Genomic DNA, 21515 nt, shown 5'->3' on the forward strand with positions numbered 1-21515 from the left:
TCTAACTACTTTCTGCCGAAAATGGCAGTCAGTGAGGCCTCAGGGGCAGGAGTATCAGGATAACAGAATAACTTAATAAAGAACAACATGGTGGGGACCACGGACTGCATCGTAAACACGTGTATTCCTGGATCTCTTGGTCCAAACCTTCCCACGGCTCCAAAAGAACTTAATCTATTGGCCTGAGAAGAGTTATTAGGTAAGTGGCCTCTCTTCCCTCAGCTCCCTGAAGAGGCTGCCTTCCCCCACCGCCCACCCTATCAACCCGCTCCTCTCTGTGCCTGTCACACAGAAAGGTTTAACAGACCTCTTGATAAATATCTCAGGGAGGTTAAGAAAAATGGCCTTGACAGCAGCAAGGCGATGATGTTCACTGGAAAGAGGCAGAAAGCTCTCTGTCAAAGGGAACCTAAAAAAAAAAAAAAAAAAAAAAGCAATAATACCAATAAACACAATAATTTTAAATGAGGGCTGTAAATTCAGCTGTAAAATCTCACTGAAGTCTAATCATGAAAAAGAAAGAAAAAAAAAAAAACACCTCTGAAATAATAAACCGTGGTCTAAATTAGAGCACTGGCAAATGTAGTCATTTCTACCTAAGAGGCTTTGTGTCCAAACATGTCATTTGAGATCGAAGGCAGACAAAGGAGAAGGCCCTTGGTAACAAGGCAGCCATTCAATCCCCAGCCCTGGGGCATTGGACTTCCTCTGTGGGCTCAAAGCATTTTCAGCCACATTAGGCACCGGCTCCAAACCTGGTGGGAAGCAAACTTAAGTGTCTCTTTGAGTGGGAAACAATGAGAAAGCTGTTTTTCCACAAAAGAGGAGAATTCTACCGCTTGCTTTTCGGATTGGCGGACCCAGAGTCCTGAGGAGGAAATTGGGCAGTAGCTTGTACTGCTAGTTGTTGATTCTTAAAAGATGTTTTAGGACTGGCAAACCTTATCCCAAAGGAAGGAGACGTCCCAGTTTCCTTAATAAGCACACTTCTTCCCCACCCCTGGGAAGAATGTTTATACTGCTCGTATTTATCTTTGGGATCCCCAAGGATGGATTAAATGAGGCTATGCGTGAACGGACCCTATAATTAGATAGGGGCCTGTGCTGATATTTTAGGATAATAGACATTTTTAAAAAAGCGTAATGACTCATTCACCATCGTCACTCTCATTGATTCGAGACTGTCTTCAGCTGAACATGCTACTCGGACAGCCAGAAAAACCTGTGGAGAGAAATAGAAATAGAGGCATTTGGGGCAGGGCTTGGACTAGTCATGTCTGCTCGGGGAGGAGAAAGATGTTCAGTGCTGTGGAAGACAGGGGAAGGGAGGAAGACACGGGTGCAGAGAGAGAGAGTTGTGATCACTGCTGTGAAGAGAACCACAGGTTTAAAGAGAGGGAAAAAAGGCATTAGGCAAGATGGTACAGACCTGTAGTCTCGGCAGTTGGGAGATCGAGGCGAAGGATGGAGCAGTGTCCATCCTGGGCTACCTATACAATTCAAGGCCAGCCTAGACTATGGAGCAAAAGCTGATTCAAAACCAACCAACCAAACAAACCGAATAAGGGGCAGGTGGTTGAAAAATTTGCCTCTAGAGCCCAATCTTTAAGCCACATAAACCAGGCAGGCATGGTGGTGTTATCTATGATCCTAGCACTCAGAAGACAAGGAGAGAAGAATGACGATTCAAGGGCGACCTCCAATGAATGGTTGTTTGGAAGCTAGCCTGGGCTACATGGGGTCTTGTTTCACAAACAAACAGGGCATATGAGGAGGCTTGGTGAGTAAAGGTGCCTGCTTGCCAAGCCTGGTAACCTGAGTTTGATCCTTGGGACCCGTATGGGGGAAGGAAAGAACTACTCCCCACAGGTTGTCTGGCTTCTACACTTGTGGTATGAGTGCATGCACACGTGTGCATGTGTGCAGACATACACAATAAAAAATGTAGACACAAAAACAAGAAAACAAGGATGGGGGTAGTGGGATATATTCATCGTCACACAAAAACCCTAGGTGTGAGCAGAGGCTAGCCCTACAGCGATGGTTCTCAACCTGTGGGTCTCGACCCCCAGAGGTGTTAAATGATCCTTTTCCCGGGGTCACATATCAGATATCCTGCATAACAGATATTTGCAGTTCGTAACAGTAGCTAAATCACAGCTGTGAAATAGCAACAGAAATAATTTTATGTTTGGGGTGTATGTGTGATGGTTTATATATGCTCAGCCCAGGGACTGATAGAAAGTGTGGCCCTGTTGGAGTAGGTGTGTCACTGTGAATGTGGGCTTTAAGACCCTTATCCTAGCTGCCTTGGAGTAGTATTCTGTTAGAAGCCTTCACAGGAAGATGTAGAACTCTCAGCTCCTCCTGCACCATGCCTGCCTGAATGCTGCCATGTTCCCACCTTGATGATAATGGACTGAACCTCTGAACCTGTAAGCCAGCCCCAGTTAAATGTTGTCCTTGTAAGAGTTGCCTTGGTCATGGTGTCTGTTCACAGTAGTAAAACCCTAACTAAGACAGGGGGTTTTCACAACGTGAGGAAAGGGTGGCTGCACTGGGAAGGTTGAGAAGTACTTCTTCAGGATGAGGTTGTGAAAGGAGAAATGTGGTCTTTTAACTATATTTATTTTGTAGTATGTGTGTTCATGTAAGTGTGCTGCATGTGTATGGAGGTCAGAGAGGAGCTCACAGGACCCAGTTTCCACCTCCTCTACGGCGTGGTCCTAGGTATTGGCAGTGAGTGTTGTTAACCCAACGAGCCATCTCGCTGGCTCAGAAATGGCTTCTTTCATTTTTAATTTTTAAAAATGTTTATTTATTTCATGTATGCGAGTACACTGTCGCTGTCTTCAGACACACCAGAAGAGGGCATCGGATCCCATTGCAGATGGTTGTGAGCCACCATGTGGTTGCTGGGATTTGAACTCAGGACCTCTGGAAGATCAGCCAGTGATCTTCACCACTGAGCCATCTCTCCAGCCCCAGAAATGGCTTCTTTTAAAGCCAAAGAATGATGCCCCACCCCTATCCATCTCTTCCACCGTGACCGCTGACCTTAAGTGGTGGACATGTTCAGGACTGAGCGATGAACAGTGTATGGGAGGGGGAGGCACCCAATTCTGTCTGCCTTTATCCAAGGTGCCCAGCTGGGATCAGCGTTTACCTAAGTAGACACTGCCGAGCTCAGCATCCTTCTTCCCTGGACCTCCTGCTCTGGGTATATTCTCAGGACACATTCTCAAATGCCCTCTACCCGTCACACTCACTCTCGGTCCTGAATAGACAGAGCCCCGTCTAGTCCATTAAGTATCAGAAACAGCTCGCAGATGTCGTTAAGGTTCCTAATCAGTTAAACTAGATTTAATCAAAAGGAGGTTATCTGGGTGGGTCTAATCCAATCTCGAGTACATTGAAAGCAAAATTTTATTGACAGTTCGCAAAAGGGCGAGTCAGAGGGACTTATGGGAGGAGGAAGGCTGGACGTGCCTGAAGATGGAGGGCGTGCGCACTGTCCTCAGAGCAGCCCTGGCTGCCTACGCTCTGACGGCTGCTAGGTAACGGGATTTCAGCCTTGTGGCCGCACGGAACGAAACATTGCTAACAATCTGAGTGACCTCGGACTGAAGTGAGTCTCTCTCCAGGCCCTCAGCTGGCCAGCAGCATTTTGGTGTCCCGCTGTGAGACCCAGAACACAGGCTCCAGTAGAGACTGCTGGGATTTCCGGACCTGTGGGAAGAACTGTGGCCTCATATGGGGAGTTGTTTAAACAGCCAGCGGTGGTGGTCATTTGTTAACGCAGCCATAGAAAACCAAACCAAGCTTCCTGAGAGTCTCCTCTGAGGTAGATCATACAGAAACAGAGTCGCTAGCTTCCAGAACCTTCACAATAGCCTATTCTTGAAGAGAATAAGAGAAACATGGGGGAAATCACTGAAAAAAAAAAAATCTCTTCTGAGATGTTCTTAGAAGAGAAGAGAGAGGGGCTTTAGGTTGTAGCGAAGAGGGTTGGGGTCTGGCTAAACTTCGTGGCTTTGATAATGATATTATTTCCAACATTTAGGTGCCCCTCGAATTAGCAATGCTCTATGGAAGGATGGATGTGCTTAAGAGAGCAATTTCCCCCTCTTAAATACACCAGAATCAATGGGAGAGAAAAAAAAAATAAAGGACTAAAAATTTACTTAAAGAGTAGAAATAGAACTAACTGCCCTTTGTTTCTAAAAATTAATAAGCTTTTCCCTGTTTATTTTTATCACAATAATAGACTGTATCTGTTACTGCGAAAGAGGCTGCTACTGCGCAATTATCTAAAATTCTGTTTTTCTTTTTCCTTTTCCAACAGTGCTGAATAAAAGTCAGTGCACTCAAATGAAAGGAGTGTTTGGGAACCCTGGGGAGATGAAGCTGTCAGCCAGCTGAGGCCGGCCCTGTCTAGGGAACAGATTAATTCCTTCTCTTTCATCTCGGAAGATTTTTTTCCTCAGGACCTTCCCTATCACAAATGACTGAGGACATCATCTAGAAAGCACACCTACAGACTCCTCCCTTCTCCAGGGCCTGCGAGAACGGAAGCTAGGATGAGTGGAGGATGGGCTACTGGCTGATGGGAAAGGCAAAGGAATCGTGTCCACTGGCTTTGACCAAGAGATCTTTGGAAAGTTGGGGAGGGGATGGCTTTGAATCCCATCAATTCACTTTCCCAAAAACATTGATATTTGGATGTTGTACTGGCTGGTTTTGTGTGTCGACCTGACACAAGCTGGAGTTATCACAGAGAATGGAGCCGCCCTTGAGATCCAACTGTAAAGCATTTTCTCAATTAGTAATCAAGGGCGGGAGGGCCCATTGTGGGTGGTGCCATCCCTGGGCTGATGGTCTTGGGTTCTATAAGAGAGCAAGCTGAGCAAGCCAGGGGAAGCAAGCCAGTAAGTAACATCCCTCCATGGCCTCTGCATCAGCTCCTGCTTCCTGACCTGCTTGAGTTCCAGTCCTGACTTCCTTTGGTGATGAACAGCAATGTGGAAGTGTAAGCTGAATAAACCCTTTCCTCCCCAACTTGCTTCTTGGTCATGACGTTTGTGCAGGAATAGAGATCTCATTACAGATGGTTGTGAGCCACCATGTGGTTGCTGGGAATTGAACTCAGGACCTCTGGAAGAGCAGTCAGTGCTCTTAACCACTGAGCCATCTCTCCAGCCCTGTCCTTCTCTTTAGTGGGCAGATTCCTGTTTCAGCTTTAACTTCATTCCGCTAAACTCTGTCTTTTTCACTGTCTCTCTGTCTCTCTGTCTTTTTGTCTGTCTGTCTCTGTCTCTGTCTCTCTCTGTCTCTCTGTCTCTGTCTCTCTCTGTCTCTGCCTCTGTCTCTCTGTCTCTCTGTCTCTCTCTCTCTGTCTCTCTCTCTCTCTGATTTCTGAGACAGGATTTCTCTGCGTAGTTCCTGGAACTATCTCTGTCTGTAGACGAGGCTGGTCTCGAACTCACAGAGATCTGCCTGCCTCTGCCTCCTGAGTGCTGGGATTAAAGGTGTAAGCCACCATCACCTGGCTTTTTTTCTCTTGCTTTTAAAAATTATCATTTTTATTTCTGTGTGTGTGTGTGTGTGTGTGTGTGTGTGTGTGTGTGTGTGCGCGCGCGCGCGCGCGCGTGCGTGCCACACATGCCTGTAGAGGCTGGAGGAGGGCATTACATACATCCCTTGGAACTGAAGTTGCAAACATTTGTCTGCTGCCCAGTGTGAGTGCTGGCAACAGAACTCTGTTCTCTGCACAGTCAGTAGCGCCCTTAGCTGCTAAGCCAGTTCTTAAGCCACATTCAATTATTTTATGATCCTGTCATGCATGCTGTAGGGACATGTGGCCTACGTGCCCACCCATACTTGGCTGGCATACCTGACTGTTAATTGCATGCTGGTCACTCTGACTCAGGACACACAACTGCAAAATATATTAAGTTGAAGAGATTTTGAAAAGAGAAAGAGCCCGTAAAGGGAGGCCTCTCCGACCTGCCTCTGTCCTGTGAAAAGTGTTATCAAACCCAGGAAAGTGCTTAGCATTGGTTACAGGGTGCACCTCTCATCCCAGCACTTGTGAGGCAGAGGCAGGCAGATCTCTGAGTTCAAGGGCAGCCTGGTCTACAGAGCGAGTTCCAGGACAGTCAGAGCTACACAGAGAAACCCTGTCTCAGAAAATAAAAATGAAACAAAGACCAGGGAATGCTTCCCCTGGACTCGATGTGAAGCAGCCCCTAAGGTTGGCCGTACCATCCTGACACCAATGGCCACCCAGGGACTCAGAAGAATCCCAACAAACAGGCCTTGCCCAGTTCCCAGTGTGTGGCCTTCAGACGGCACATTTAGCTTTCTCATACAACGGCCCACTCTTCAGACGTAACATAAATATGCTGACTTAACGGTATGAGTCATTTCCTCATGAAGGTGTTTATTTCCTACAAAACTCATAATTAAGTCTGCATGGTTTTTTGTTTTTTGTTTTTTTGCTGCTCTGTCTTTTGTCACAGGGACCTTAGCCTTGAATCTAAGATGAGTAGAAGGAAAAAAAATGTTCTTACCCGCCACTCTTTATTTTCAAAGATCCTTCACCCAGACTGTCACCTTTACCTAACACCCCTCTTACTGGAGTTTTGTCTGCTTATTTTTTTTTTTCTATTCCCCCACTTTACTCGGTTGTCAATGATCCGTTTTTCCTTTCTTTTTCTTTTTGGTAGTAAAGATAGAACCCAGAGCATGGAGTGTGTTTACCATCAAAGCCACACCCCCTCCCTCAGCCCAGAGAATCACCTTTAAATTCTCCCTTGACTTGGAAAGAAACACAAATATAAAACCACCCACCTCTGTGCGTGTGGTAATCCTGCCTCCAAAACCTTCCCTTGCCCTTTTGATGGCACATGGCAGGCATCCACACACTTCTGTCTTTAAGCCTGAGGCTATAACTTTTTAGGCCTCGAGAGCCACACAGAGTCTCTGCTGAAAGTTCACTTTGTTATTTCACTCTACAGCCTGTAAGAAATGTAAAAGCCGTTCATACTCTTCGGAGGCTATATAAACTCAGACTGCAGACCTAATTTAAAGCCTGCAGGCCATAATTCGTGGGCTCTTGGTTTACGGAAAGCATTTGCCTCTGAGATAGTGCCTGGTATCAGCTCTTTCCTCAGAAGGATCTTGTATGTGGCCGCGCTTGCTTGGCCAGTAGAACACTAGCAGGCAAGAGAGCAAGGCTTGGCTGTCTGCTAGCCCACGGTGGTAGACAAGTGAGGAGCAAACCCCAGCTCGGAACCTCAGCCACCCTGTGACGTTCTGCAACACAAACGTCACAAAAGCCTCAGCGTCAGAAAAGGCCTCAGCCTGGGGTGGAACGCAGAGTCAGAGTTCGAGTGTAGCTTGCTTAAGGGTCTGGTTCTGATGCATACCAAGAATGCAGCAGGAGCAGGAAAGAAAGGAGAGAGATGACCTCTGAGGGGTACAGTCTGGGGGTAGATTTAATAATCGTGGTTCTGTTTCTTTAGCTCAGGAGGCACTTACACAAAGCGCCTCTTTACGACTCTTACGTTCGCGTATTTGTGTGAGCTCTGGGTATGTGCTCGCTGTGGAGCAAGTGAGGTGTTCCCAGAGCGATAGTAAACTCCGATTTCCTCAGGCGAGGAGGAGACTTAACTCAGGTTGTCAGGCTGGGTGACAAGCACCTTTCGCCCACACACAAAATGCTTCTTAAAGTGCGGGCAAGGGCTACCTGAAAAGTGTCTCCAGAACCACCTGAGGTGGTTTTCAGGTATCGGTTCTCTGGGCCCTTTTGTAGAAAGCAGTAATTTAGGCTAGAAGGGGAGAAACAAACCATGGATTGTTACAGAACTCCTGAACGGACTGAGAACTGCTGCTCTATTTTTTTTTCTTCCAGTAGTGAGGATTGAACCCAGGGTTTCAGGCATGCTAGGCCACGTTTTACCATTGAGCACCCTGACCCTCAGGCCTCACCATACCAGACATTTAATGAGTTCTTTGAAGCTCTTTTTTTTTTTTGCATCGTGGAATATGGGGATTATTTGCTTGTTTCTATTTTATACGTATGGATGTTTTGCGGGCACGAGCACACGTGCAACGAGTACCCCTGCTCCTGCATTGTTATAAAGACAAGGTCTTATGGAGATCAGGCTGGCCTTGAACTCCTTCCTCATCCTCTTGCTTCTATCTCCCAAGGGCTGGGATTACAGGTGTGCACCACCACAGGCTGCTAGCAATGGCTACTGTTTATTTATTTATTTATTTATTTATTTATTTATTAATCCATCCATCCATCCACCCACCCATCCACCCACCCATCCATCCATCCTCCCCCCACCAACCCATTCACCCATCCACCCCTCCCTCCACCCATCCACCCATCCATCCACCCATCCATCCATCCACCCACCCACCCATCCATCCACCCATCCATCCATCCACCCTTCCATCCATCCATCCACCCATCCATCCATTCACCCATCCATCCACCCATCCATCCATCCACCCACCCACCCATCCATCCACCCATCCATCCATCCACCCTTCCATCCATCCATCCACCCATCCATCCATCCATCCACCCATCCATCTGTCCATCTATCCATCCATCCATATGTTTACATTCCAACCGCTGCGTGTGTGTAGAATTATTCTATATAATAGAATAACTATTAATACTGTGTTTTTTTCCCTATTGATTCAATAAAGTTTTATTGTCCCAAATGTGCAGCTGATTGAACCTGTTCGTGCATCTTCACCAGCAGCTGGGGCATCTCCACCCTTTGTGTTTCTGGTATCAATTCCTCGGGCTCTGTGCTTTGTAACCAGCTTGATAAAGTCCTTTACCTTAAGTAGCTCCTGAAGGGCTGCCCCGGCCACAGACCCTCGACTCGCCAGTCTCTCGGAGAGCACAGCTGGAGTAATAAGCTATAGTTGGGGACGTCCTTACAGAGTCTGTCCTATGTAGCTTTGTCAAGCAGGACGAGGTTGTTCAGCTTGTCCAGAACTTTGCCTTTGGACCACTTCTTCTTTTTGGCCTTGCCACCAGATTTATTTACTGGGTCTTTGTCTTTTTTGGCCGACTTTCCGGCATCTTTCTTTTTCTTGTCGTCTTTGGACAGCATGGCGAAGCTCAGAGAGAGTAGTGTGGACCACTTTATATTGTGTGTCTTTTCCTTTTCTTTTTTTCCCCTTTCCATTTTGGTACTAGGTTTTATGGATCCCAGGCTGGCCTTGAACTAGCTGTACAGCTGAGAATGACCTTGAATTTTTTTTTTTAAAGAGCTATTTATTTAATGTATGTGAGTACACTATAGCTGTCTTAGAAATACCAGAAGAGGGCATCGGATCTCATTACAAATGGCTGTGAGCCACGACGTGGTTCCTGGGATTTGAATTCAAGATCTCTGGAAGAGCAGTCAGGGCTCTTAATCCGGGAGCCATCTCCCCAGCCCAACATTGAACTTTCAGTCCTCTTGATTCTATCTAGTGGACACTGGGATCAGTGTATGCAGTGTTGGGCTGGAACCCAGGGCTTCATTCACTCCAGACAACTGAATTACATGCTCCCCTCAACAACGTTTCTTAGCACAGTCAACAAATATAATAATATAAATATAAATAATATAAATATAAATATAAATAAGTCAGTGTGGTGGCCCAAGCCGGATTTCTGTATGTTTAAAGCCAGCCTGGCCTACATAGCAAGCTCCAGACCATAAGAACCCATCTCAAAAGAAATACATGTATGTATGTATAAATATATGTATGTATATATATAAATATATATATGTATGTGTGTATGTGTGTGTGTTAGTGTGTTAATAAGTGTAAATGTAGATTACGGTAGATTTTAAAATATCAGCATAGATAATGTTTAGGATGATTTGGGGGTCTTTTACTTTCCAGTTCATGCTCCAGCCTCCGCTCCCCTTTCCAGGAAGTAGAAGAACATGGAGTCCATTTCAGGACCCCAGTGTTGTGAACTGGGCTGAACCGAGTGGGCCCTGAAGAGCGAGCTCTCACCTGGTCCTTGGTACTCTACAGTTAGGCATTCTGGACAGAAGTCTACGGTTTTTGAGAGTCAACAGGGCCTTTTCTGTCCCTGGCACCCATCCTGAAGATCTTCTACTTCCAAACAGTGTGATCGTGCACAGCTCTGAAGCTTTGAGCTGCCCAGTGTTTGAGTCCCACCCCACACCCTCCATACCCATGAGGCAATGCACTGGCCCCACCCCACACCCTCCCTACCCATGAGGCAATGCACTGGCTCGCTTAAGGCTGAACCCTAAGCCAAGGAAACCAGACTGGTGGCCTTTGAACTGCAGCGACAGCCCCTCGGCTCAGTCCTCCATGTAAGACCCAGGCCTGGAGCAATAGTGAGACTTCGATTTGGCAACCATTGGGTGGCCCCTGACCTCCCCAGTCCTCTAACCTGTGACCCCAGACTGCCCTTCCTGCCAGCGAGACAGAGTGTGTGTCCTTGAAACCAAAGGGAAAAGGAAAAACAAACAAACAAAAAACCCAAAAAACCAAAACAAAACAAAAAAGCCCCAAAACAAAAAAACCATATGCGCCCGGCTTTGGGAAAGAAATGAACTTAAAAATAGTCTTTAGGGGAAAATTTTTTTTCCTTAGGTAATTGGGATAATTGTCTTCAGGCTGAGGTAAATAAAGAGCAAATCCTTTAACCTCCTGTTCGGGGCTGTAAAGGGGCCTGCCTTTGTATATCCCTGGTGTTTTTTATGACCCTCAGCTGGCCTCTCGGCTGCTGAACGGGGACCCACACAAAGCCAGACTAATCACGGAACAGTTTCGGAAATGAGGGTCTTGAATGGAATTTCCTCAACTCGCCCTCCACAGGCTTCAGCCTGCTCACTGAGCTCGCCCTTCTGGAAGGCTCTGGCCCAGCTCTGGGCAGGGCTGGAGAACAAAGGGCTGTTTCTCTGAGTCTCCCAGGAGCCTGCTGAGCCTGCCCTTGTGCAAAAATTCAATGAAAGCAACTCTTATGCTTCCCTTCCAATCCCAGGGCTGCCTGAGGAAAGTAAATCACGTAGCACATCTTTATGGGGGCCTTTATAGTGTGCAAATTGTGTGTGTGTGTGTGTGTGTGTGTGTGTGTATGTGCGCGCACGCGCTGTGGATACGAGTCCTGCCCTCAAAGAGCTTAATGTTTGCTTGGAATGTCATGACTAATCACATCAGGGGGAAAGTCAAATGCTGGTTCCTGGCAGCTCTCCAAGCCATCTTGTGACAAATCAATGTTACAGGCCTTCCTCTGGCCAAGATAGGGGACGGCAGGAACCCTGGGGGGCTGTCTTGTGTCAATATCAATTCTTTTCTTCCTTCGGTGGTTATGTCAGGGCCTCTTGGAGAGGGACACTGTCTCCCCCACCATCTCTATTCTGAGCTGGCCAAAGAACAAACCAATGGTGGGAATGGTCTCTTTGTTAGACTTCAGCCTTGCCTTCATGAGGAAGGCTTTTCGCCTGTTTATTTTGAGACAGATTCTTACTCTGTAGCCCCCTGGCTGGCCCATGTACTAGGAACTCCTTAGTGGCTAGCCATGGACCCACAAAGATCCACCTTTCCCTGCCTCTGAATCCTGGGATTAAAGGCAGGCACTGTCATTACTACTATGCTCTTGATAATTAGTCCATGGGTTGTTAGCATTTTGTCTAAGCTCCGCCCCATGGTTACCTAGCAACAGCCGGGTATGTCTGACTCACTGTAGAAGGGGCTGCTCGCCCCCTCCACTCTCACTTGCTCTTGCCTTCCTGCTCTAGCTCTGTCCTCCTGTCCCTTGCCCTCTCTCACCATTCCCCTCCCCTTCTCTCTCCACATGCCTATGGCCGGCCTCTACTTCTCTACTCCTCTTTGCTCTGCTCACTCTGCCTTTCTCTGTCTCTACTCCCCTCTCAACTCCCCTTCCCATCCCCTAAATAAACTCTGTTCTGTACTATACCATTGTGTGGCTGGGCCCTCAGAGGGTAGGGATGCCTCAGCATGGGCCCTCGGAGGCACCCCATTCCCCATACCTCATACACATCACAACACGGGTGGCATGCTGTTTACAAAGTCCAAGAAGCAACCTGGAAAGTCCTAGTTGGGGGGCAACAGGATAACACTACGATGACTGCCAACGACACCCAGTTGCCAGCCATTTGAGAGCTGTTGAACTGGGTCTTCCGGTTTCCGTTAAGACAGTTTCAGTTTACTGGTGGGCGTAGGGCTGAGCTAGCTGTCCTTGCTGAGCTTGGCCCCAGCCGCAGAATTATAAACAGATAAACGACAGTTGCTTCATTCATGCATCTGTTTTGTGTTCACAACAACGCCATAAAGAAGGCATTGTTAACATGACTCCCATTCTGCAGATGAGGGGCTGGGCTTGAAGAGGTCACATAAATTATCCAAGGTCACACAGGTGGCAAGTGGAGAAATCACGAGGATGCAGACTGTGTCCTGGGATTAGCATATACCCTGATTTGGCAGGAGTTAGAAGACATTAATTAGGAAGTCCCGTGACACAAAACAGGAAGATGGATGGGTTGGGATCAAATCGAGAAGGGATCCACGTAGTAGGATATGGAGCCAGTGTTTCATTAAATAGGGGCCTCCTTTAATGCCAAATGGCAGCGTCTGAGAACAGGAGACCAGAGGAAGAGAGCCTAAGCAGAATTGGGCAAAGAAGGGACAAAAAGCTGTAAGCAGAAAAGGCAAAGCTGGCCGGACAAAAGCAGTGGTCGGGACACTGACCTTCCTCAAGTAGCAGCAATAGGAACGAATGAGACAAATTATGAGAATGGAAAAACCCAGTGGGAGCATCCCGTAGCCAGCGACTCAAAAATGAATCTGGGTATCCCTGAGGAGACGGGGAAGACGCTCCGACTCGGCTGGATGCGGCAGGGAGAGCCAGTTTGAGGAGCACTGAACTCTCAGAAGGTTCGTAGGGAACCAGAACAAATTCAGCAAAATGAGGGGCCGTGGGTGTTGGGGTTTAAAATCTCGGCTCGGCTCGAGTCCAGACAGAACACACCAAGCCAACATGGTTCCACGTGGAGAGGTTTGACGAGAGAAGAAAAGTAGAAGAGGGGAGAAGTAAAGGCTGGCCGTGAGCACGTGGAGGAAAGGGGGCAGGATGGGAAGAGAAGGGACAAAGTGAAGAGGGCAAGAGAGCAGAGAAGAGAGAAGGGAAAAGAGAAGAGAAGAGAAGAGGAGGGGGAGGGAGGGGAGGAAGAGGGGAGAGGAGAGGAGAGGGGAAGAGAGGGGAGGGGAGGAGAGAGGGGAGGGGAGGGGAGAGGAGAGGGGAGGGGAGAGGAGAGAAAAGAGAAGAGAAGAGAGGAGAGAAGAGAAGAGAGAGAAGAGAAAAGAGAAGAGAAGAGAAGAGAGAGAAGAGAAAAGAGAAGAGAAAAGAGAAAAGAGAAGAGAGAAGAGAAAAGAGAAGAGAGAAGAGAGAGAAGAGAAAAGAGAAGAGAAGAGAAAAGAGAAGAGAAGAGAGAGAAGAGAAGAGAAGAGAGAGAAGAGAAAAGAGAAGAGAAAAGAGAAAAGAGAAGAGGAGAGAAGAGAAAAGAGAAGAGAGAAGAGAGAGAAGAGAAAAGAGAAGAGAAGAGAAAAGAGAAGAGAAGAGAGAGAAGAGAAGAGAAGAGAGAGAAGAGAAAAGAGAAGAAGAGAAAAGAGAGAAGAGAAGAGAAGAGAGAGAAGAGAAAAGAGAAGAGAAGAGAAGAGAGAGAAGAGAAAAGAGAAGAGAAAAGAGAAAAGAGAAGAGGAGAGAAGAGAAAAGAGAAGAGAGAAGAGAGAGAAGAGAAAAGAGAAGAGAAGAGAAAAGAGAAGAGAAGAGAAGAGAGAGAAGAGAAGAGAAGAGAGAGAAGAGAAAAGAGAAAAGAGAAAAGAGAAGAGGAGAGAAGAGAAAAGAGAAGAGAGAAGAGAGAGAAGAGAAAAGAGAAGAGAAGAGAAAAGAGAAGAGAAGAGAAGAGAGAGAAGAGAAAAGAGAAGAGAAAAGAGAAAAGAGAAGAGGAGAGAAGAGAAAAGAGAAGAGAAAAGAGAAGAGAAGAGAAGAGAAAAGAGAAAAGAGAAGAGAAGAGAAGAGAAAAGAGAAAAGAGAAGAGAAGAGAAGAGAAAAGAGAAAAGAGAAGAGAAGAGAAGAGAAAAGAGAAAAGAGAAGAGAAGAGAAGAGAGAAGAGAAGAGAAGAGAGAAAAGAGAAGAGAAGAGAAGAGAAGAGAAGAGAAGAGAAGAGAAGAGAAGAGAAGAGAAGAGAAGAGAAGATACAGGAAGAGCGAGGAGGGGCCAAGCAGCCCCTAATATAATGTCAGGCACAGATGCTGTTGCCAGGCAACTGTGGGGCGGAGCTTACCTGGCTGTTGCCAGGTAACTGTGGGGGTGGAGCTTAGACAGAATACCAACAGTGGGTCTATTGAGACTGAAGAGGTGACAAGGGAGATGTGTAAGCCAGGGCTCAGCCCGCAGGCAGCTTGTAATCCCCAGGGCTTGCTCTTACATGTACACGTGGTCATACGTTCACACACAAATCTGTTCTACACGTAAAAACCGGACAGCAAGTCAAAATCGTACATGATAAAGGATGATAAAGTAAGCGCTGTCCCAGAGGTTGTCACTGAGACCAAAGGCTATGAGCAGCGGGGCTAGGGGACAGGGTAACCTCCCAAGGGGGTTACAACAGAATCAAGGGGGGCGGGGGTTACGAGGGGTATACTCCCATAAGGCACACACGTACATTTTGAGAGCTGAGGTGGATGTCCTGGAGAGTCGTAAGGAAAGAAAGATATTATGGGCTTTACATATTCTTTGAAAACAGTAATTATTTATTTTGGTGGCAGGCATCCAACTCCTGACACTACTTCGTCTCAAGTGCTGGTGCGTGCCGCCACGTCTAGTTTAAAAAGTGACTTATTTATCTTTCGCCACCATGATAGTGCGCACCTTTGTTCCCAGCTGACGGCGCCTGCACCGCCATGGTACCAAGTCAGAAGACAGAGGCAAGTGGGTGTCTCTGAGTGTCTGAGACCAGCCTGGTCAAGACAGTGAGTTTCTAGGCCAGCAAAGGCTACATAGTAAGACTCTAACCACAAAGGAGTCTAAGATGGGAACTTAATACTAATGTGGCCCAGGCTAGCCTGAAAGCTACATAGTCCAGGCTGGCCCTGATCCTGTGAGTAACTTTCTGTTTCTGTCTAACAAATGCTGAGATTACAGATATGTGTGGACGCCTGGCCTTTAAAAAGTGTTTTATTTAAAAAAAATAAATAAAGAGTATTTCATTTCATGAGCAACTATAATTTATTAAACTTATCCCTCTGTTTAAAAAAGTATTTTATTAATTCTTTGAGAGTTCTATACAATATAACGTATTTTGATCATTTCACCCCGACTCCTTCCAGACCTGTCTCTCACACCCTGCCTTCCCTACTTTATGTTCCTCTAGCCTTTGTACAATATTTATGAAGATGTTTTATTATAGATGACACTAAAACCTCTATATGTTTGTACAAGCATCTAATCGTTCTTGAAAGATAGATTCACAGAAGCCGAACCAGTGGGTTGAAAGGTAAATTATTCTTGACACTCACTGTTGAAAAGAACAAAAAATAAAGACGAAACCAATACACCCCACAAAAACTAACTCCTGCTTTCTCCAGAGCTGAGCAAGGAGCCCGTGCCACTAGATTACAGAGGAAGGTGAAGGGAGACCTCGTAACTGTATGCTGTGTGCCCGTTTGGAACACTAAATCTGAAGAAAAATGAAGAGATAACCCAAAATATTAGCATCGCTGACCCTGAGGTTGGTTCACACCGGTGACCTAGACGTTTTCTTCTGCACAGTTCTATAGCTTGTGTTTTCTAAATACTGTGGGTATTACAATATTTTGTTTGCTTGTTTTTTGTTTTTTGTTTGTTTGTTTGTTTGTTTGTTTTCTTGAGACATCTTTTCTGATGTATCCCAAGCAGGCTGGCCTCCAACTCACTACGTAGTGGAGGCTGAAATTTCACCTCACAAATGCTGACATTAAAAGGCACGTGCCATATTTGGTACAAACAGAAAAGTCTGTCACTAGTGTAAGCCAGGACAAGCTGCTACTCACTGTCTCTCCCTGCACTAGGCAGAGCACCTCAGAAATGCTTTTCCTGGGTCCCTTCCTAGGCAGACAGACTCCGTGTGTGTTTTCAAGGTTACAGGGTGCAGATGGGTTTTTGTTGTTGGTTTGGTTTTGTTGGGTTTTTTTTTTTGTTTGTTTGTTTTTGTTTTTTGAGACAGGGTTTCTCTGTGCAGCCCTGGATGTCCTGGAATTTACTACATAGACTATGCTTGCCTTGAACTCCTGGAGATCCTCCTGCCTTTGACTTTGGAGAGCTGGCATTAAAGGCCTGCATCACCACTGTTGTAACAGAGGCATGGTGCTTTTGTATTTTTTTGTTTGTTTGTTTGTTTGTTTGTTTTTTGTTCTTTTTTTTCGGAGCTGGGGACCGAACCCAGGGCCTTGTGCTTGCTAGGCAAGCGCTCTACCACTGAGCTAAATCCCCAACCCCTTTGTTTTGTTTTTTAAAGGCCTCCCCTGAACACCAATGTACAATTTAGGGGCGAACATCTCCTGAATCCCCCAAAATGCTGAAGACTTATCACCCGTGAGAGAGGGAAGACATGGTGTCAGAGACAAAACCTTTAGGCTGACGACACTTGGAGCCCCAGATGCTTTGCTGCACAGAGTTCACAGAAAAAGAATCAGAAGATCTGGGAAATCCAGGTTCCCAGAGGAAGAAAGCCAGTTCCTTCTAGTTCTGGGCTCTGGAAGAAACCAGAGACCTAACAGCCTCACAGCCTGGCGTTGGCAACCCTTCCCTGAGATAAGGGAGCAGAGGCGCGGCTCTCCTTCGGGGAGGTTTGTGGTCTTTTTTTTCTGAGGAGAGAGAAGTGGAGATGAGGCATGAGGGGAAAAGGCGCGGGCCTTTGGCATCTACTTCCTCTGGGTCAAGGGGAGCTCAGCTTCCTCCGAAGCTGGGAGATTAGAGCAATTTAATCCCCAGGCTATTTCTGTGGAGGAGGGGGCTGGGCTGCTGCTGGCTGCTGGTCCCTTCAGCAACAGGGTCTGGTCTGGCTCCATTGTGAGGAGGCCCCAGTGGGAAAAGTAGTGGGAAGGCAGGCAGGAGATAGCTTTTCCAGGGTCCTCCTTTCTCAGAGGTGGTGGTAGCTGTGTCAACACCTAAGGAGCCCTTGGTTCTAGGAGGGGAGGGGAAGCCCCTGGGGACCTCGACTGGTCTCAGGGAGAGAATGCCCAAGAGGGGGCTGTGGGCAGTGAGCTCATTTGTTTACGTGTGGACCCCGCGTCTTGGGGGAGGTGTGGTAAGACGATTAGGACAGACTTTCCCTTTGGATCTCGGGCTATGAGGTCAGTGAGTCTCGCGGGCCTGCTGGGCCCCTGAGAGCTGCCTGGCATTTGCTATTTTCCGATCTGGCTAGGCCACAGCCGCCCGCCCTAGCATTTCTGTATGCTGAGTTTAGGGCTTCTGTCCCAGTAGGGACTCTCAGGACTTTAGTCTGCTCTGCTGTCTTCCATCCTACCCCAGCATGATTCCCACCCACCCCGTCACCCCTTGTTCCCTTGTTCTACCTCTCCTCCTCCTTGCCTGTCACCCCTTCTGATTTCTTTTTATCTCCGGTTGCAGAAACAAACAGATCTCCATTGCTTGCCCGTGTGTCGGTTTCACTCGGGATAGCGAAAGTTCTGGTACCTTTAAAGGAGCTGGCAAAAATCCTCCAGGCTGAAATGTCAGCGAACCGCTGACTTCCAGACAGACCAAGTGCAGTTCACTCACCGTCTCTCAACAGTGCCTTGTTATCTGAAGCCCGGAGCCTCCAGACGGAGAACAGAACGTGGTCTCTGTAAAAATCACCACTCTCAACACACTCGGTCAAAAAGATGGTGATTTGCTTTAAAATTATTAGATTTATTTATTTGTTTGCGTGTTTATTTATTTGTGCGTGCGTGCGCGTGTGCGCGCGCGCCCGTGTGTGTGTGTGTGTGTGTGTGTGTGTGTGCGCGCGCGTGTGCGTGCGTGTACATGACACATCACACAGGTGGAGGTCAGAGGTCAACCTCTCAGAGCTGATCTCTCCTTCTATATGTGTGTCCTGGGATCAAACTCAGTTCTCTAGGCTTGGCAGCAAGCACCTTTACCTGCCGAGCCATCTCGAGTCTGGCACGATGGAGCCCGCCAGTAATCTTGGCCCTTGGGAGGCTGAGGTGAGAGAGTCCTGAGTTTAAGGCTAGCCTGCACTACTTAGGGAGACTCCGTCAAAACAACCAAATCCAAACCCTCCAGGAAAATAAAAGAGTTATTCCCTGTGGAAGTGCACTGCTGCTTTCAGTAATTCCCATCATGCCGTTTCCTTGGGAACTGTTGCTCCAGCTTGGACAGCGTCCTCCATTCCACACCACACGGAGGCAGCTCAGCCTCCTGCTTCATGCTCTTTATTGTGTGCACAATGCACGGTCAACATGGAGGACCAATACCCAGGGTCCATAGGGAGTGGCACATGAGCTCAAATCCCACTTCTTCTGAACTCTCGTTTTCCCCCCCAACCTCAAAAGAAGAACGGCCAATTTCTTTCTCACATGAAGGTTGGAGACTGCTCGACGCGCCCTTGCTGCCGTGGCCAGCATAGAGTTCCTCTGACAGTTCAGACAGCCCACAGCGCTCAGCTCGCCTGGGCTTTACTTTCCACTTTTGAGAAATAGAATCTTGGGCTGGAGAGACGGCTCAGCAGTTAAGAGCACTGACTGCTCTTCCAGAGGTCCTGAGTTCAATTCCCAGCAACCACATGGTGGCTCACAACCATCTGTAATGGGATCTGATGCCCTCTTCTGGTGTGTCTGAAGACAGCTACAGTGTATTCATATACATAAAATAAACAAAATCTTAAGAAAAAGAAAAAAATAGAATCTTTCGTGAGGGTGAGGCTCATGGACGCTGGGTTGGGGTGAGTGGATCACTGGCGGAATGTATGTTCAGCATGTGGGAAGCTCTACATTTGATCCCAGGACAATCAAAGAAAATGTATCAAGTACTTTGCTGGCACACGGAAGCAATATTAACATTGTCCTTGATGTTTCACTATTGTTTCTACATTGTGGGGGTTTTATTAATTTGTTTTTGAGATAGGGACTCGCGATATAGCCCTGACTGCTCTGGAACTTAACTCTGTAGACCAAGCTGGCTTTGAACTCTCAGAGGTCATTGGTTTCTGTCTCTGAAGACGTGGGAGTAAAGGTACTCAATGTTTATATTGCTAAGAAGCAGTAAGAGTTTGGGCTATGGGTCCATGGTACAGCATCTGCCTGGTGTTTATGAGGTGTTGCTTTGCTCACCAGCATGATTTAAAAAAAGAGAGAGAGAAAATAAAATACTTGATCACGAAGATTCACGGGTGAGCGAATCAACTGGTGGCAAGGATCGGCCTTAATTGTTGACAGAGGTGGCTTAGAGGCAGGTTTAGTGACTTGCCCAGGGTCACCCGTGTTCAATGGTGAGGTCTGGATTTTAACTCTTAAGTGATCATCAGAAGAGACTGGACGCTGTCTTCAGAGCATTAACTACTTCTACTGCATCTTGACAGGGAGTTTAGATGATTTGCCTACAGTGAGTCCCTGAAGGTCTGTGCTGGGGAGCCAGTGTGTGGGAGCAGCCTTGCACGGTGCAACTTTTAATGTCTACTAGTCAGGTGGTCCAGGAGTAGGGGAGACAAGGGATGGTTGCAGCTCCTGCCATGGCTTGGGGGTCTGCCCATGGTGGTTCCTCAGGAGAGGTTGGACTGGGTTTGTAAGAATTCAGAGGAGAAACACTTTACACAAACATAGGGGAGGTGGATTCTCCTTCCTGGTTTATCTTAAGAACCAGGGAAGATTCATTCTAGCCTGCATCCTAGATGCATGTGGAACTGGGTCTAACAACCTTCTCCTGGTTCTTTGTTCTGTCTAGAGTCTTCTTTTCTTTTTTTTTTTTTTTATTTTTTTTTATATAAGTGAGTACCCTGTCACTCTCTTCAGACACACCCGAAGAGGGAATCAGATTTTGTTGCAGATGGTTGTGAGCCACCATGTGGTTGCTGGGAATTGAACTCAGGACCTCTGAAAGAGCAGTCAGTGCTCTTAACCGCTGAGCCATCTCTCCAGCCCCCTAGAGTCTTCTTTTCAAATGTGTATGTTGAACTACTGGGTTATAGCCCAGTGGTTTAGTATTTATCTAGCACAAACAAGGGCTAGTGTTCAATTCTCATACTGTACACACACACACACACACACACACACACACACACACACACACCATACAAAGACAAAGAGAGAAAAAAAAACATACCCTGGCAAGAAGGAAATTGCTAGAATGATGTCAGCCTTCCTGGAAAGCAATAAAGCACCACCCAGCAAAGGCCAGGGAAAGGAGAAACTGAGAACCATGTTCTTTCTCCAGGAATCTTGGAAAACCTCCCAGGCTCGGTATTGGTTTCATGGTCTTTGCAGGGCTTTCTTAACCCTCCCTGTTATCTTCTGGCTAGGAAGGGAGCAGAGAGACAATAGCTGTGGGAGAGCTGAGAGAGGGAGGAATGCAAAATAAAGGAGCATCTGGGGGGTTGGGGATTTAGTTCAGTGGTAGAGGGCAAGGCCCTGGGTTCGGTCCCCAGCTCCGGAAAAAAAAAAAAAAGGAGCATCTGGTTGCCTACTTGAGAGGTGAGGGGGCAGGAGAGAGGGACACTGTCAGCTCCAGTGCATGTGTGCAGATGTTATAGTGACACCACATGACACATGTGTCAGATGTGCACCGCACACCTCACTCACATACACCCACATGCTACATGCTATACATGGTACATGCACATACTGCACACACGACACAGAATACACATACAGATACATACACAGATACAGAATACATATACAGATACACACCATGCATGTCCCATGCATCAACACATACCATCTATACACACATCACACACATAAACCATCATACTAGTCTTTACAGGATATGCCATGCACACCACAGGGTACGCACACCAGCCACACGCCCTCTGCTGTTTGTGGAGAGTAACATCCCCACCTGCTGGTGGTTTGCCGAAACAGCATCCCTGCCCCCACTGAAGAAATGTAACGAATACTATTTGGTACTAATTCACACTGGCTCTTCACGATACAAAATTCGTCTCCTGCTTCTTGTTCTTCTTTCTTCTTTTTTCCCCTAAGATTTATTTATTTTATATATGTGGATACACTATCACTGTCTTCAGACACACCGGAAGAGGACATCTGATCCCATTATAGATGGTTGTGAGCCCCCATGTGGTTGCTGGGAATTGAACTCAGGACCCAGGAGTGCTCAGTCAGTGATCTTAACGGTTGAGCCATCTCTCCAGCCCTGTCTTCTGCTTCTTGATGTTTCCTCAGGAAAAAAAGATTCAAACCATAAACACTGTTCTGAGAAAGGGTTCACA

At 47.0% G+C, this 21515-nt stretch overlaps 1 long non-coding RNA gene and 1 pseudogene across 1 annotated transcript; one reads left to right on the plus strand and one right to left on the minus strand.

Annotated features, from left to right (window-relative positions):
* Positions 1-8718: 8718 nt before the first annotated feature.
* On the minus strand, positions 8719-9143 carry LOC116884405 (annotated as a pseudogene).
* A 3365-nt stretch (positions 9144-12508) lies between these two features.
* On the plus strand, positions 12509-16911 carry LOC116884492. The gene is made up of 2 exons (XR_004385872.1): positions 12509-12960; positions 16581-16911. It is a non-coding gene; the product is annotated as an uncharacterized LOC116884492 (long non-coding RNA).
* The last annotated feature ends 4604 nt before the right edge of the window (positions 16912-21515 follow it).

The sequence above is a fragment of the Rattus rattus genome, chromosome 15, assembly GCF_011064425.1.
Source record: "Rattus rattus isolate New Zealand chromosome 15, Rrattus_CSIRO_v1, whole genome shotgun sequence".
Classification (NCBI taxonomy): Eukaryota; Metazoa; Chordata; class Mammalia; order Rodentia; family Muridae; genus Rattus; species Rattus rattus.